The sequence below is a fragment of the Typopeltis vanoorti genome, chromosome 5 (genome assembly GCF_054136105.1).
Source record: "Typopeltis vanoorti isolate ZY-2024b chromosome 5, IOZ_Tvanoo_1.0, whole genome shotgun sequence".
NCBI lineage: Eukaryota > Metazoa > Arthropoda > Arachnida > Uropygi > Thelyphonidae > Typopeltis > Typopeltis vanoorti.
The window spans coordinates 87520219-87539129 of NC_143553.1; the positions used below are offsets into that span (position 1 = coordinate 87520219).

General features: G+C 33.9%; 1 protein-coding gene across 1 annotated transcript in view; it reads left to right on the forward strand.

Annotated features, from left to right (window-relative positions):
- LOC150106626 (metabotropic glutamate receptor-like) overlaps nt 1-18911 on the forward strand; it is a 68507-nt gene that overhangs the window by 39359 nt on the left and 10237 nt on the right. Inside the window, exons 2-3 of the mRNA XM_090393442.1 lie at nt 1503-1696; nt 13720-13969. The gene's annotated coding sequence lies outside the window, so the exon portion shown is untranslated. The remainder of the gene's footprint in view (nt 1-1502; nt 1697-13719; nt 13970-18911) is intronic.

The following is an 18911-nucleotide window of genomic DNA, read 5'->3' on the forward strand; positions in this document are numbered from 1 at the left end:
GTGTATAATATTGTTTATCCAGGTGTTAGTTTACTTGTGGAAAATGAAACGCTGAGCGTTATAAGGGCAACTCTGAGTGAAACATATTTTCAACATACGAGTGCCTAAGTTGTTGACATTGGTGATCATAAATCTGCCAATACTGGTGTCATGCATGACTGAAGAGTGAAGCAGCAGCAACTGCCTTCTGCTTTTCCTAGGTCATTTATAAATCACACTTCTAAGAAAACAAAAGTAGTATTTTACTATTAGAAATTACTTTAGAAAATAAACTTTTTGTTGAATGTATAAACACAAAATCGCAATTAAAAATCAGTGACAATAAGTAATGAAAAAAAGGAATTCTTCATTTAATTATTTCATTTAGTGATTAAAGATAGCAGAACTTATCTAGTAAAACCTACTTATTTTTCAAATATCACTTTCGCACACTAAATGTTGGAAAACCTATTTCATGTTAGTGTCCAGTGTGGACAGGAGTTTTTAAGAGAGAAATAACTTGTGGATGGTATTTTGGAATAATAAATGGTAGTCTTTAGGGAAGACTTCTGAAAGAAGGCTGTTCCAAAGAACTGAGGCAAATGAAATGAAAGGCCAGGAATGAAAGAAGCAGATCCAGTGAGTCTGCAGCTGCCTTGTGAAGAGATGGTGAGTAGATACTTTTCGTGTTATTATAGGCTTAAAGAAAAGTGAAGGAATAATGGATGGAAGTTAAGCGAAACAACTCCATGAATGGTCCTATAGAAAAGGTCCTGTACTGCAATGAGTCAAAGAGAGAGAGAGAAAGAGATCGTTGATTAGCCGAACTACCTTCCTCTCGATAGCATAATGTCTAGGAAGGTTCCGAATTGCGCTACAAGTATGATAACGGTATTTTAAAGTTAGAAGGATATAAAATTTTATAGCATAGCTGCTACACAGATGAGAAGTAACACCTAGAGAGCTGCAAAGAATATAAAGATTTTTTAAAGCCCTGGTTTTTCTAGGATTAATACTGACGGGGTTGTCTTCTCTCTCCTTACTGAAGAAGGGTAAGGAGATCAGAGTTTAAAGATGATTTACATTCTTAAAAAAAGCTCTACAGCATCTTTCGTGAATACTTAAATAAGGTTCCAATTATGTCATACTGACACATGGTCGTTTGATCATCTGTAAAATGTTTGTTCGAAAATACGTAGCAAAATAAGGTTCGGTATTTGTGGTGAGGCCTTAAGCTGTTATGCAGCAACTTGATGAAAGAAGTAGATAATCTATCTGATTCCGACGTTCTTCACTAAGCATATATTTATTATTCTTCATCATCATTATCATCATCATGCATATCAAGGATTTAGGCCTAGCGTGGCTGAAAAAATGTTGTTCACTAAACTGAAATTTATCCATTACATAAAATAACATTTGTTTCTTTAAACGATTACCATTTTTTTAGTTTTTTAGATAAAATATCAGACAGACCTATTACAAATGTAATCTGATGAATGTTATTGTTTTTATGTATGCAGATCATCTACAATTTCTAGGCCTAAGCGAGGCGCAATAACCAAGACTAATGTGTCGGTAGTGTTTGGATCGGTGCTTTAAATTGGTTTGCGTTCATCAGGATTACCATTAAAAATCCTATCGAAGAATGCATGATCTTTAAAGTGGACAGTAAAATGAGGACGATTCATCCGAAAATAAGCAGTACATGAAGCAGGTATTCTCTTTTATGTGTGTATATAATTTAGCTTACTCATTACTCGGTACTCTAAATTTCCACAAATTTTACAGTTATTTCTTTTGTGATTTACAGTATCTCTAAAAACAAACAATACATTCCAAAGCAACCCCCACCCGGTCGTAGTGTAGTTGCAAATTGTATCGTGACATTAGACTTCCTTTTGGGAAGAAAAGGGTTTAAATATTCTCTAGGATGCGAAGGACTTTCATAAAGTGAGTTATCTGGCCTCATACTGAGTTGTAAGAATTTTTTCCTCTCAGAAAAGTTTTCTTTTTCATCTACCAAACGGTAATTCGGCGACAAAAACCACACTAAAACATCAGACCTCTCTAATCGCGACAGATGCTTTGTCGTAATTCCATCAACCCATTTCAAAGTTACCAAACATTTGAGATAACTATGTGACAATGACGCAATACTCCAGTAGGCCAGTGTAAATTTTGCTTAACACAGAGTGCTTTGTTTTATCTTGAAAATTTATCTTAGTTAAACAAAAAAACACTCCTTCAGATCTTAACGGATTGTTTTCGGAGACTAGGCCATATAGACTGACCAAGCATAAGGCAATTTATCGTTAATCTCCTTTAGATGTAAGAATACCTAATTATCTTTCAGAGAAAGACTTTAGACAAATGAATTTTTGACTTATGTTTGGTCCTCGAAGAAGACCCAAAAAGTTTGGGACTGTCAGGCCACTATAAGTCTACTGGCGATACAGCGATATATAATAGATTTTGATACAAAAAAATTCTGAATTCAAATAAGTAATGTTTGCAAAATTTTCACCTTTGCAGACTCCCTTTTCAAAATACTATCCGCTTTTTTTTTTTTTTTTCAATATTTAAGAGTGATCGACTGAGTTCGAAATGATCAAGGTGTGAGTCAAAATTTCCTGACTGATCGCCAGATGACACTACTGCAGTTAGTACCAAGCTCATCCACTAGGAGTACGTTGAGTAGAATCTTCTGGATCGTTTTCTGTTTATTTCAAAGTTGTAGCTTGCGTTATTGAAAAACGTAAGGTGAAGTGTAAATGTGAATATTATGTGGTATAAGTGTGTTGCTTCCTTTGCGACTTCATCAAAAACTTCCGGATATCAAAAATATCCGTCGTGCTAAGTTTTATTTCAAACTGGAAAAAAGCCACCAAAGAAACCATTTAGATGTAAAAACTTTCAGGGAAGATACAAAGAGCAGTTCCAAAATATCTGATTGGATTTTTCCGAGTTCAAAAGTAGACTTTCTCTCGTTTATTGACAATTCCTGAACGTTGGGGATGTTGGCTAAAGCCAACAGCGTGGATGATAATGTTGCGCTATCAAGAAACTTATTCAAGACGGCAGATGTCTGTAAAGGAAGATAGGTGTATGCATCTAAAATGACCCGAGAAGAGACACACTAGATATGTCACTAAGAAAAAGCGACAAGACCCTTATTCCGTATCTTCCTTTCCTTCCGAGATCTGATAATCCTGTAACGTTTTTCTTTTAGAGAAGATGTGACAACATAATTAAAAAGTTAGACAGCCGAGTTCAGAACACAGTAATTCTACAATAATTTTCCGCAAAGGCTGGATAAAAGCATGTAGAAGAGGTAAATGCTGATTTTGTTGAAAAATAAATAAATACAGAGAATTGTTGAATACAATCGCATGTCTTGTGTTATAATGCACTTGCATATGACGTGTTGCTCGCAGGTCGAAATACATCTCCATGTTGTGATCTTCATATATCTTAAATGCTTTTCTAATCACTTTACAATGTTACTGAGATACCTGTTCCATAGTCTTGATTGGAAAAGGGCCCAGAAAATTAGAATTTAGTGAGATTAGAGTGTAGGTCATTCTAGCAATGTGTGTGTGTGTGTGTGTGTGTGTGTGTGTGTGTGTGTGTGTGTGTGTGTGTGTGTGTGTGTGTGTGTGTGTGTGTGTGTGTGTGTGTGTGTGTGTGTGTGTGTGTGTGTGTGTGTGTGTGTGTGTGTGTGTGTGTGTGTGTGTGTGTGTGTGTAAGCTGGCGCTAAAATATGGCACCATAAATAAAATAAAATAATGAAAGTTTTAATCTCCGAGAACGAATTTTTCATTTTCCATCTTCGTTTAACGAATTTTGCTTTTACTACGGTGATTGAAGTATTTTTTTTGTTCTGCTTCGCAATAAAACCCAAGAAATGTCAGACACAAGCGCCACCCTTACATGCAGATGCTAAGATTTTTCCATTTTTATTACTCCAAATGAAACATAATTTACGACTTTCTAAAACACCACGGACTTAATTCACTCTTTCGGTGATGTTTAACATTTTGTTCAAGAAACCCAAGACAGAGTGTGCGAATTCGGATTCTTTTTACATCTGTTTGCCTCGTGCGTGTACAAAGCACTCGGATCTGTGCGTGGTTCTCCCCTTGTGATTTAGCATGTTGCACGTGGCTTATTCTCTAACCCATTCGTGCAGAACTAAGATGCGAAAGTCGTAAATATTGTAAAACAGGTGTAAACAGTTAAAACTGCACTGTTACGAACAGTGTAAGATGTTAGAAATAACTACAAGAACAGAAACAGTGAAGGAAAACGAATTTTCATGATCGTGTTTTACCAAATGATCAGTCCTCCAATTCCTTTTTCCTTCACTGTTTCTGTTCTTGAGCCATTTTTCTCTTCAAGAAAAAATGGAGAAACTCTCTCTTTCCCTTCCTCCATCTCTTTCTCTCATTTATCTAGTCCAGATTTTAAACTATCGTTAACCCATTTTCTGCATTATCTAATCTAACTGCATTACTAATCTTGACTGTTACATACACCAGGAAAGTCAAGATCAGTAGTCGAAACAGTCAGCGTTGCATGCTCTAGAAGTAATTTGTATGCATATAGTTAAGAGATAATTTATTCAATGTTGAACTTGTGTATTTGTGCCATCAGGTATGTGACCGGCATGACATATGCTGTTCTTGTATTATCGGATGTTTATGCAGTAACTTCAATGGTTTAGAAGAATGCATATGCAGCTGTCGATACACATTAAAGTTTGACACAATTTTATCGTGAGTATATGGGTTAGAAATTTCCATATCACAGAACAGAATGATAGTGCGAGTGGTTATCACTAGGTGCGGTTAATCTTAACACACCAATGTTGACATTGATGCAAATCACTGCTCGGATGATGTGTCACCACAATAACATCCAGCCATGAGACCATCGAAAGTGCATGAGACCATACGCGTGCCGATGCAATCCATAAATTGATTGCATAGGTACAATCTCTCTCTCTCTCTCTCTCTCTCTACTTATTTGTTGCTCTAATCATAGTATTGATTTGGGACCGTCATAATCAACTCCAGATTTAAGATAGTTGAACAAACAGAACTGAAAATCACGAAGCCCTGCCTGACAAACTCACCAACACTGACAATCTCAAAGCATTCAAAAATGTTCTACTGCGATCCTTTCTATTCAAACCAATTATGTGACTGGAAACAGCTTCCATGGCGATTTACCTTCCGAGTAGACAGTCAGTGAGTTTGGATTAAGTTCTACCGTCCTGACATAATATATGTTTGAATAATATAAGCACGTAAACACAACAAAGATATCTATTTAACCAAATATTTCGGTCTGGAAATAGCAGACCATCTTCAGTGCACTACAACAACAGTTTCAAAAAAATATAAGGTGGAATACTAACAATAGATCATTTAAAAATAGAATAAGCCGCGTGATGTTATATCACTAAAGTATTTAAGGGAATATTATTAAGGCAGAGACATGATTGAAATAAAAATATTAATTAATAATATTAAATAACATAAAATTAATATGAATTAATGAGTTATCCTGATTAGACTTTCCCAGATTTTTGATATAGACATACAATTATTCCGATTCAGGTTAGGACGATGGAGTAATACCTCTACGCTTTCTTTGAATAAACGTTCAAATTTATAACGGAATCTATGTAAGAGGCGAGTTTTTGACCATAGGATGTTGTGGTTAGTTTCAATCCCATGCTGAGCCAATCCAGATTTTTTAGGTTTGTTGTGATGAATGGAGCATTGATGTTCTTGGATTCGTTTTTCAAGAGAACGTCCAGTTTGTCCAAAATAGGAGAGATCACAGTTGCAGGGAATTTGATTAACTCCAAGAAGAGACATAGTTGAACGTTTGTCTTTAGAAGAAGGAAAATGGGAAGATTATTTGTTCATAGGTGAATACGTAGCTGTTAACTGATATTTCTTCAGAATTCTTGCGATAGGTTCTGAAATCTCGGAAATGTATGGAATTGGAACTCAACGTATTGAATCTTTGTTGTTTTGTGGTGGATTATAAGAATCGAGACTATGTTGAATACTCTTTTCGGAAGAGCCATTGAGTTTCTTGTATTGTTGTAGAGTAGAAAGTTCTTTCTGTATAAAATTAGAAGTAGAACAATTAGTTTTGGCTCTTCTGATTAGGCATTTTATGATTCCTGTTTTTTGACAAGGATGATGGGCTGATCCTTTAAGAATATAACGACCTGGGAACGTTGGTTTCCTGTAAACTGTAATTGTAAGAGTATTTGAAGGTGACCGGATGAGGAGAACGTCTAAAAAAGATAACTGGTTGTTGTCTTCCATTTCCATAGTAAACTTCATACCATGATGTAAGGAACTGATACTGTTTAAAAAAGAAGGTAAGGGGTCTTTGTTGTGCGGCCATATAGTAAAGATGTCATCTATATATCTTACCCAAAAGATGGTTGAGGGAACATAAATGAGAAGAGGACTTTTTCCAAATGCTCTAAATAAAAGTTGGCTAAAGCAGGAGAGAGAGGACTTCCCATGGCCTTTCCTTCTACTTGGCTGTAAAATTTGTTTTGATATAAGAAATATCCAGAGTGTATTAAGAAATCGAATAGTTTTATAATGTCTTCTGGAAAGATGTCAGCCAGTAATTTTAAAGTCTCCTTGAGAGGTACATTTGTATATAAAGATTCTATATCAAAGCTCACCATAAGATCTGTAGGTTACAATGAGACATTTTTCAATTTTTCTAAGAAATCTGAAGAGTTTTGTAGAAAGGAACTAGAGTTGCCTATGTGAGATTTCAATAATTTAGTTACATATTTGGCTATACGGTAAGTAGGAGAATCAATACAATCTACTATTGGACGAGGAGGAAAGTCAATCGTATGTATTTTAGGAAGACCATTAAATTTAGGAGGTCTTGCAAAATGAGTTTTAAGTCTTTCGATTGTGTCTCTATCTAAACCGATGACTTCATCTAAGAGAGAATTTAATTTCTTTAGTTGTCTGTTGGTTGCATTATAATCAAGTTTTTGATATGTGCAGCGATCTCGAAATAAAAGACAAAGTTTTCTTCTGTAATTTGCAGAGTCCACAACTACTGTTGCTTTCCTCTTGTCAGCTATGGTGATAATGAGGTGATTGTTTTCTCTCAAGGACTGTCAAAATTTCATTTCAGAAAGAGATATGTTGGAAGGAGGAAATTTGGCCTTAAGTAGAGAAGAAGCGACTTCTAGGCGAAGAGCATTAGCTTTATCACTAGTTAGATGACTGAGATTCCGTTCAATTTTAACTAGGAAATCTAATTATGGTATCTTATTAGCACAATAGAAAAAGCATGTCCTTTTGACAGGATGAGGGTTTCGCTATCAGTTAGTTAGAGGACGTCCGGATATATATTGACAATCCAATTATCTGGAGTTTTGAAGGGCTTGAATTGTTTAGACGAAAGAGATTCATATTTTCGGTTTAGATGTTGACTTAGTTTATTAAATGCTCGCTGAGTAGAACGTTTAGCCACATTTAGAACTATGCGTGAAAGATGTGGATCCAAGTTTGTGGAAATATAGGTGCGAAGATCAGAAATATGATGACTGTGAATAGCAAGATCACGTTTAGCAGCTTTAAGTTGGTTACGGATTAACGATAAACTGGTGTTCCGGTAAATATTATGAGCTCCAGGAGATTTTATAGTTTCTTTAATCTTAGCGAAATTGGGAAAATATTCCCTTTAATACTTAGTGATATAACATCACGCGGCGTGTTCTCTTTTTAAATGATCTATTGTTAGTATTCCACCCTGTATATTTTTTTAAAACTGTTCTTGTATTGCCACTCAAGATGATCTTCTATTTCCAGACCGAAATATTTGGTTAATTAAATATCTTTCTTGTGTTTACATGCTTATAATATTCAGTCTTTATGTCACAAGTATCCTTAAAACATTATAATGTATGTTTATTAGTTGGATTTTCTAATTTAAGAAATGCAACCAAGAGGAGATCGGCTGTGAAGCCACAAGTGTGCTGTCCTTCCAAAGAATGTTGGAGGAGAAATCCTTAGCTTCATGCATTTAAGAAAGTCTTCTCCTGCTGCAAAAACTTTCATCTTACTCAGCTTATACAAAAGAAAATAAACATCTCCATTACTTTCATTTCCACATTGTGGTAATAGAAATAATCAATCAGGAGACTACGTTTCTTTTGCTAGAATAAATGAGAGACTATTTTAAGCGACAGAGATAGACGGAATGAAAGAGGAGGACGAGAAGTTAATTCTGCAGGTTTTCGCATCTGGATTCCGAATTTCTGTCGACCAATGAATGCATGTGCTTATAAAAATGGTAGAGGAATCATGGTAGCTGGTTCGAGGGATGATGTTATCGCCTACCTGCCTGCTTGGTACAGTAGATAGAGTATCTACTTTCCAATCAACAGGGTACGGTTCGAATCGCACTTTGCGCATGCGTGTTTGTGCAAACCATTAATTAGATGTAGAAGATTTTCGTCACCCAGTGTAATATCAGCACACTGTTAACTAGATATCTGAAATGGTTTTAAAAAAGTTCGTGTTTTATCTCTAAAGCAGTAATTTCCAGATTATTTAACCATTTATTCACTAACAGGTTTACAATTTTCGTGGGTTAAACTATCATGAAAACATCAGTCGATCATTTAAAGAAACTACATTTATTATTTTTCGATCAATTGCAGATTTTAGTTCAATTATAATTCAATGAGCACTCTGTCGATGAACTGTTTTCGGTGAATTTTTGACACACCCAGGAACACTTAACGAAAACATCTATAATTACATACCTGCATCGAAGCCTAAAGGTTTCAATGCAGAAGTTACTGCTTGCACTACGCCTGGTGGTAAGTAACAGAACTGTATTATTACGTCAATTGGCTTAAGCTGTCTAGGAATATGCTCAGGTGGAGTTCTTCATAAATATCAAGACATAATTATATAAAGATCTAATAGTTTCCATGCTTTCTCTACGATTTTTGAACCATAGTGTACATGATATGTTTGCTTTTTATCATTTGTTTTTAACGAAATGAGATTTCTTTTGGATAGAATTACTCCGTTACTAATATATTGATTACGAAACTGAAACGTCATAGAAGATTATAAAGATTTTTCAGTAACTGAGAATTCTCTGCATCTTTATCTAATAACTTAACATCGTTAGTATGGACGAATAAAATTTCTCTTTTCATTGGTGGGATTTGGATCTAAGTCGCTTTTTCAAGTGAGCGAATGCTTACTCATGCGACCTATTATGGAGATGAATTTTGAATTATGAGTATTTGAAAAAAGATCCGCTAAATATTTTTGCTGAATTATGTTCACCAGTTGTTGGAGACCTACAACACGTCTGCTATTGTACTTGTAGATGAGCTAAGAATTAGATAATCCAGAAATTAAAATAGGGGCATCGTGTTTAAACCATGCGTGTATTAGGAACAGAGAGTGTTGTTCATAAATCTACTGCAATTATCTAGTCCACATTTTTAAATTTTTATCTGTTTTAAGAATGTATGAACCAAGAGAAAAATATAAGTGTTTTTCTACATAATTGTCTCGGAACGTTTAGAAAACTAAATTTTCCTTTCATCTCCTTTCGAAAACAGTGAAATTATTTTTGGTGCTTTGCATGTTAACTGCAACTAATCGAGCGATTTCTTTCTTTATATTTTTTTTTTAGGAATATGTTCAAAGAGTATACAGTTTAACAGCATCTTGTTGAATTTAGAATTGTTCATGTCCTGTATATGTTGAATATCATAATTTCTTTCTAATGGTGGTCTGTCTATCAAACGACTCAGTTTTGTATTGATAAGAGATGCTGCAAACTCCTTCGAATGATTTAGAATACTGAAAGTTTTTGCTAAATGAAGGAAGCTAATGGTCTATGGACCCTTTTGTGAAGTTTATTGAGACAGTAATTTGGTAAAGGCTTTTTTTGTGTGTGTGTCACTACGCGTGTACGCTTTGTTCGAAAATTGCTAAAATGATATTTTTTCTCTAGCTTGACTGCTTTTAGAAATCAATACATTTTAAGACCGCACCTTCATTACATTTGGCCATAACGTTTCAATTTCAGTTTCAATTGAACTCTTTTTAAATCTATATTTTCCATCTGGAATAACTATTGGAAACGATTCTTCCAGATGTGTTTTAATCTGGAATAATTACCATTTTTATTTAGAACAACTTCAATTTTTATAAAATCTGAATGAAACTACCAGTGAGCATAGAATACAGATGTTTTCTTTAGCTACTGGAAATAAGTATAGAAAATTGGTATGTATCGAAAACATAAAACATGCATTTGTATCGAAGACGTATAGGATGAGAGTAAAAGGTGAGGCACTCATACATTATTATATTCGCCTACAAGAACTGGTGATCTTTTCCGAGAAAGAGATAATATCCATCAGTTTCTTCTTAGTCTGCCAATACTATGAGAATGAAATATTACTAAGATTAGTTAGTTTAGAAAATAGTTATCCAAAGCGTTGTCGATCCATGGGGCGTGTTTATCAATGATCGCTTTTGCTGTCGGTAAATTTACTCTTAGAAATATTATAACAAAAACAAGTATGTCAATACGTCTCTTAGCATGACAAACGCTCCCTTTACGTAGCACTACTGTATAATTTGATCTTGAAATCGATAGCAGTATGTAGTTACTTTTATAAAAAAGCAAGGAAACTAATCTCTTGCTTCCTGGAAAAGGTAGAGCAAGTTGCAAAACTAATTTCTTGTTCTTAATGAAATGTGTAAGGGAAACCGTCATTTGGTTTATGGACTTCTTTGGAGTTCTTTTAATTACGTGCATTTTTTATTGTATATTTATTTCAACTTTTTATATTTATTTTATTTTTTTTTCATTGAGTGATATTAAACTATAACTTTATATCTGAATTTAGTCTTTTGGTTGAACCAACCACTCAGAAATATATTTGTTCCTTCAACTTTGACTTTTTTTCTCCCTACTCCTTCTGACGTTTCCCATAATAATATTTCTTAGCACCCAAGTTTACATAAGTGTAATTATTATTTTTTATCGAAGCTAAGCTGTTTTGAAAACTATATTAAAGATTCAACGAAATAGGGGTAGATTTATTATTACTTTATGCTGTTTCGGTGCATTGAAATAATCGCTGCCAACATCTTAGCGCTTTTTTTTGTTATGTACATAAAAAGAAATAGTGACGTGGGAATAGAGGCATCTGAAAGTATGATAATATCTAAGCTCATCCTTGAGGAAATGAAAGAAATTAGAATGGGTGATTTACTACATCTTATACGACCGATTTAACGATTCATTTGATGTAGAAAAAAGCATTTGGGGATTTATTATTAATTTTATGGGGTCATTAAGTGCGATGAGCGATATACGAAATGACTTCTCGAGATTGTACTTTAGAAAATTAACGGACAAATATAATGTGACTGTCTTTAGGCATGAAACTGTTATATATTTTCAGAACCCTTTTCATAATTCCTTTTTTTTCCTCATTATCTAGAAAACTCAGTAGAGCATGCACCTCGAAATGGTAAGTGGGTCTTTTGTTTTCGTGCTAACAGTAATATTTGATGCCAATGGTTTCCGAACTATTGATAAAACATCCAACAGTGTATAAAGTGCTTTGTAAGTCTAACTTGGTCTGCTATAGACAGATCGGCAGAATTGCTAACGTCCGCTGTAAAGAGCATAGGAAATTACATATACTGCCGTCCTCGTGGCAAGTCCAAACTAACAAACAATGCTTTGGACACTCTTCTCATAGGATTAAATCTGAAGAATTATTTTTTTTTGGAGGAGGGAAGAGAGAGAGAGAGAGAGAGAGTTAGCATTAAAGCAGTCCCTTAATCTCAACAAGCACGACTGCATTAATTTACTCAAACTTGGTGGCTATTACTGTAAGACCCACCCTTTTTGCACTGAAGGCCATACTGTACCCATGGCATTGAAGAGTGCACTCAGTGCACTCTTGTTTCATGACGTCACTTAACTGAAATGCCTTGTATAGAACTGTTTGTACACCTATAGGTTGAAAATTATCGTTTTGTATTCCCAGCTGTATATTCTCGAGAAAATGCAGATTTTAACTCGAATATTTCTTTAACTTAAATGCAATTCATGAATAAAGAGCAGAAAAATTAAACTACCATACAAACAATGTAAGTACTGTTCTATAGATGTAGGTCAAGTGGTCATCTGAATACTTCGTGTAACGTCCAGATACATAACATGCACCGAAGTTTATTTTAAGCAGAACCTACGTTCCAAATATTTGTTTTGAATCGGCTTTTTTGTATGAAGATAACCACTTTTTAAGATTATTTTTCATACATTATGTAATAAAACATTAATTAGATAAAAGTATAAATACATTTATTTTTTATACCACAAATTATTTTTGATAACATCATTTACTAAAACAAAAAATTCAAAGCAATTCTAGAAAATATTAAGATCCTTATTGCCTTCTGAATATCTTGATGTTGTCATACGATCTGAATAATTGAAGCAGACATGCCACCTGGCGACAAAGGTAGAAAATATTTTAATTAAGAAAAATTAATGAAATAGAATGTAATGTTTTATTTGTATTTTCTATAGTAAGGTTGGTTGAAAGTATATAACTCATAACAGAATAAAACATTAATAAAAGAAAATGATAAAATTAAAAGATCGATAAATGTGGGTGGCTTTTATCTGTAGATTGTAATTGCATATTACAAAAGAAAGAGTTGGGTGTTACCCGACTTAGACTACTTTCGAGAAAATTAAAATACAGAAATGACAGAAATGAATTACTTCTATTAATTCTGTTAATTAAAGAATGCACGCGAAATTGGTATATAATGGAAAACATAATAAGAAACTTGAATATTGAATGTAACAGTTTAAACTATATCCTTATTGAAATAATTATCCCCACGTGCATTAGATAAATGCAACAACGCAAAAGTGGGCACTAAACATCTGTCTGAGTGGACATTGGCAGTTCAGAGAGCTGGTACACTAATGGAGACAACTATTTGCAGTTGTCGATATAGGCGTACGTCTTGAGTGCGTTCGTTCCGTCTCTTATTACTCCTGGAGCCTAGCCTCACTTCCATCTCCCCTGTTTACTTCTTTTTCGCTTCGTAATTAATTTAGGGGAAGAGGAGTAGAGCCGGTGGTGGGTGATGGTTGTGTGGGTTTGTTGGGATAATGTTAGCAGCTTTCTTGTTGTTGTTGTTTTTTTTTTTTTGGAGGGATTTATTTTAGGGAAAACAAGGATATTTACGACCACTGATATGTCCATGTGACCTACTTTTATCCCATGTTGAAAGATAACGTAGCCTTTATCTAATAAATGGTGCGTCAAAGGGACACCTTTGGCCTATAGGTAAGGCTTGTCAGAATTTATTTTCCTTAATTGTTGAAACAACTTACTGATCCACCCACTGATCGTTGGTTGATTTTTACACGCAGGGAAAGAACGAATGACGAAATGGAAACACACTTTCCAGTGAACTTCGTGCGGTACGGCAGTCACTTAAATGTCTTCATCTCTTTAGCTACCGCGAGTGTCACTAGTTGGACGTGCAGCCTTACCGATCAATAAAACAAAGTTTAAAAGATAGTAAGAAACTATAATTTCATAACAAACATGTCAAATGTTTGTTAATTCTTTTTACTGTTTTACGTTACAAGGGGATGCCTACGTGAAACAACACGCAACGTACAGATTTAGTGGTACTTAGGCTTCTACGCATGCGTCGTATTCTTTCTGATGACCAGGGCAAATAAATCGAGAGCTTGGCCGTCAATCTGTTGTGAGGATTCCCGGATGCGACTACTTCTTCGTGGACGGGAAGAAAGAGAAAACCGTATTACTATTGGTGCGCGTTAGGAATTCAGTCAAGAATTGTTTGGAGACTCTTGGGTTTTATGACAAAGGAAGGTAAGAAAATGCTAGTTATGGCGCGGATTAATTATTTCTCTTTCTGTATCTTTCAAAACTAATTAAAATAAACTATGAATAACCTGCTACTATTCCTGATTATCAATGCATGTCACCCGAGAGCATACATTTTCTAATTATTCTGACTGATTGATTTTCTGTGGGATAATGTCATGTAACTCTTTTAGAAATAAATGTACTCATACAAAGTTCATAAACTGTGATTTATGAATTGATTAGTTGATAGAGGATAAGATAACAATAAGTTCGAGTGGCCTTGTGATCCTATTGTTAGAAGTCGTATTATTTATTGAGTCCACTGTTAATTGTTAACTTGTTCGCTGAGTCGTTTGTTAAATGTTGAATGTTTCACTGGCTCTATTGTGAAATATTCGCTTGATTATTGGCTCCATTGTTAAATATTCGCTTGATTATTGGCTCCATTGTTAAATATTGGCTTATTTATTTTTAGGTCTGTTTGTTAAATGTTGGCTTGTTTATTGGCTCCACTGTTAAATGTGGCTTGTTTATGTTTATTGGCTCCATTGTTAAATGTTGGCTTGTTTATTGGCTCCATTGTTAAATGTGGCTTGTTTATGTTTATTGGCTCCATTGTTAAATGTTGGCTTGTTTATTGGCTTCATTGTTAAATTTTGCTTGTTTATTGGCTCCATTGTTAAATGTTGCTTGTTTATTGGCTCCATTATTAAATGCAGGCTTGTTTATGCTCCATTATTAAATGTTGGCTTGTTTATTGGCTCTATTGTTAAATGTTGGCTTGCTCATTGAGTATGCTATAGACAGCTCGTTGTTGATTGTTATTTTTCTGAGCGTTATCATTCTAGGCTCTAAATATAGCAGATTCAATAACTTTAATGAACTCTGTGGTTCTCATACCATTCAGATAACCTCACTCTTAACCGGAAATGTGTCACAGGAATTTAAAAAAAATCATTTGATAAGAAAGGAACAAAACAAATAATTAATAACTGTGCCAGAAACTTTCAACTTGTGGTAGGAAACCTTTGAAAACGAGGTACATTCGCCAAAAATCTGATATTGATCTCAAACAAAGATAAAAGTCATTAAACTTTATCTTCAGTATTACAAGCGACTGATACAGTTTACCTTTTATATATATATATATATTCATCTTGCATGTAATAAGAAAACTTTGTAAGTGATGTGTAATCTTCATGATTAATAATATTCTAACACCTAATATCTTACGAATGTGTAATGAATACTATTGCTTGGGAAAAAAAGTGTAAACCAAAGAAGAAAAATTAGAAAAAATATTTTTTCCTCAATTTTATTTCCAAAAATAAAAGATCCGGACATTTCTAGAGGAAGAAAATCACTAAAACCCTCAGCATTTGCTACTATCAAAAATATGTTAATGCAGTAAATGAGATAATTCTGTTATGACGTATCTTAGTAAGTAAATGGAATGCCAATTAGTGATGCAATTGCGTATTATCTCTAAGTGATAATACGACTACAGAACTTCACAATTGCATTCTGAGGAAAGAAGTTGCGGGTTACCTTCAAAGAAGATAAACACATTAAAATGTTATTATTATTATAACTGGAACGAAATTTTAACATTAAAAATGATAAAAAGAATGTTACAAACATGAAAACAATCGATATAGAAATGAGTTATTATGGAAAGTATATTAACATACAATAAGGGATTGTTATAAATGCGAGAAAAATGTCTTTATACGTGAGTAAATCTTTAAGTCTTTGTAGGTTTATTTACTGTAGTTTTCCAAGAGAAGACTGGCAGGGAAAATTAAGGCATCCGTTATTGCGCATAACTGAACACAGAAATAAATTAAACATCTCGACTTTTAACTATTTATATCAAAGCTAAACATTTTGGTTGTACTGAAACAGATTTTTTAACAGCGTTACTTATAAAACTCTTAGAATCTTTGTTCTGCACTCCTAGAAATCTGAAAATAGTTTGGTCACGGCAGAAAACATTCAGCTTAGATTAATAATAAAAACTTCATTTTATTTTGACATAAATATCATTTATATCAAAAAGGTGTAAATATAAACATTTCTTATAAAACGCTAAATATATAAATTATAGGAATAAATGATAAATTCAGAATAATCTCTTGATATTTCTTTTTCTGAATAAAAGAGCATCCGCAACGTTTTATTAAATATTTAGATGTCAAAAATGAATATAAACGTTCATATAAATAGATTATTTTTTTATAATTAAAAACCCACATAAAATCTGACGTTTCGGCTGTGATATAGCTAACATTATCAAGGCAAAGTGATCACACACACACACACACACACACACACACACACACACACACACACACACACACACACACACACACACACACACACACACACACACACACACACACACACACACACACACACACACACACACACACACACACACACACACACACACACACACACACACACACACACACACACACACACAATGTACTTGTGAATGCGTACGTAAAGAAACAACAAAAATTCTCTTGACATAGTAGATATAACGTATAGAGCAGAAATACTTGAATAAAATTTCTATAAAATCTCATTTATGTAAAATTATATAAATAATATAAATAAAACACCACATATAAATTCCGATGCATATTTACTTTTGGAATCATTGTTAAATATCGTATTGCAGTTTCTACATTGTACAAAAACAATGTAGAAACTGCACATTAACAAATGTTTTCGTTAGTGATATTCCATGTAGGCAAACTAATATTCGTTTGTGTTGTAAACTTTCTTAATAGCGATGTGGAAGTTCTGACGAGATTTATATTGTCAATTAATTTTCATTGAAGCGCCATAAACTAAAACCAAATAAGGAAATTTAACTATCCGAAATCTAATAATGACATTTAAAACACAAGCAAGCAAGGAAATCAATTTACTAGCTCATCCAAGAAAGGTGATTATTATTATTGATTTTATCCAAAATAGACGTGATTCAATACTTGCCCTTTTTTGTTGTAATGAAGTTCGGGAATCATCATTAGCGATCGAAGTATGAAGTATAAAATTAGCCTTTTAATTTGCTAGAAGAGACGGCGAAACGAGGGCAGTCAGGATTTTCCTTCTCTCTCTCTCTCTCTCTCTCTCTCTCTCTCTCTCTCTCTCTCTCTCTCTCTGTATCATTAGGGTGTGGTGGTTGATGAAAAATTCTCCTCTAGGAGTGAACACTTGCAAAATTCATGTAAGTTAAATTGTAAAACATATATTGGAATGAATATGATCTCTCTCTCTCACACACACACACACACACACACACACACACACACACACACACACACACACACACACACACACACACACACACACACACACACACACACACACACACACACACACACACACACACACACACACACACACACAGTACCCCTACGGAAGAACATGTGGTCTACAACACATTGTGTGATGTAAAGTTTGAATATTACATCTTAGAACATGTTTAGGAGCACGAGTTATAAATTTGTTTTCCCTACTGTTAACGTTACTGTCTGTTTATGTTCTCGTTATGTGTGGAAATCAGGAAGCCAGTAAATGTTAGTGAAAACTGCATGAACAATTACAAAAAGGATAACTTATTATTTAGATGCTGTTCGTGTTTCGGCTTATTACACTAATGTCTGCTTTATTGATTATCGCTATCAATTTTTATTATTGAATATTCTTATATGTTTCGTTTATGTTTACATGTTAACATTTTCTTCTCTTCATTGCTTCAAAATAATTAACTCTTTACAGCAATAAAAGCAACTGTGGATATATTTAGAAGGAAAATGTGCTTTAAGTGCGAGTTTGTGCATTTCAAATTCCTCATTCTCGGTATTCGATTAAATTTTGTTTTCCCTATGGCTTGAATACGAAATACACAAAAGATGATAAGATGTAGGTCAATGTCATATCAGGGACTGTTTCTGCAAAACTTAACATGCAGCTTCTTTGACTAGCATGCAAATACTGTCAGCACCTAAGGAATAAACAAAATATTCAGAAAACACTGGCGCATTCATTATTACCTGCACGTAATGGGAAACAATCTAAAAATAACCTACAAATAATAGTTTATTCAACACGTACTATTTGCTAAGGACTTCATTACTGAAAAAATACTGTAGCAATAAGAAATTTCAATAAGTACTTGCTAATTTTCATGCAGATCATATTCCTCTATACTATTTTGTTGACCCAGATCAGCTTGAATGGATGATTGATCAGAAGATTAACACATTGTGCTAATAGGAACTACATAATATTGCAAGAAATTATATTACTATAATCTCAAATGTAAAATAATAATTTTATGCACAATTTCGAATGCATAAACTGAGTATTTATGTTTAACTTTGGAGTGATGCATAAACACTCCAAAGTGTTTAGAGTCTAGTCGTTTTTACTTAAAACATACTATAATGGATTGAGTTGTTTGTTTATAAATGGTCATGATACACACCAGAGGACGCCTAGTATCGAATATATCCTTATATATTCCTGATGAGTTATTAATGTTGTAATAAGAAATCCAGTGCTGTGGGTAGAATATTTCAATAAATAAGGATAGTTGAAGCAAAACTGCTTTTCATCATTATGTATCAGACTTTTATTATGAATCTTGTAGTTCTACAGAGTGACATGATATTACTTAGAACGGTGCATGCGATATTACAGGAATGAAAAATGACTATTGTACCATAAATATACTCGATTCATAATTATACTTTGCAGCTGTTATTTTATTTGTACAATTGTTATCGTAATACTCACTCTCTCTCTCTCTCTCTCTCTCTCTCTCTCTCTCTGTTTCTCTCTATCAGTAATAGGATTTGAAGGGGAAAAAAAGAAAACGGCCCAATTTATGCATTATGTTATATATTAATGGATGAGAAAAGACACA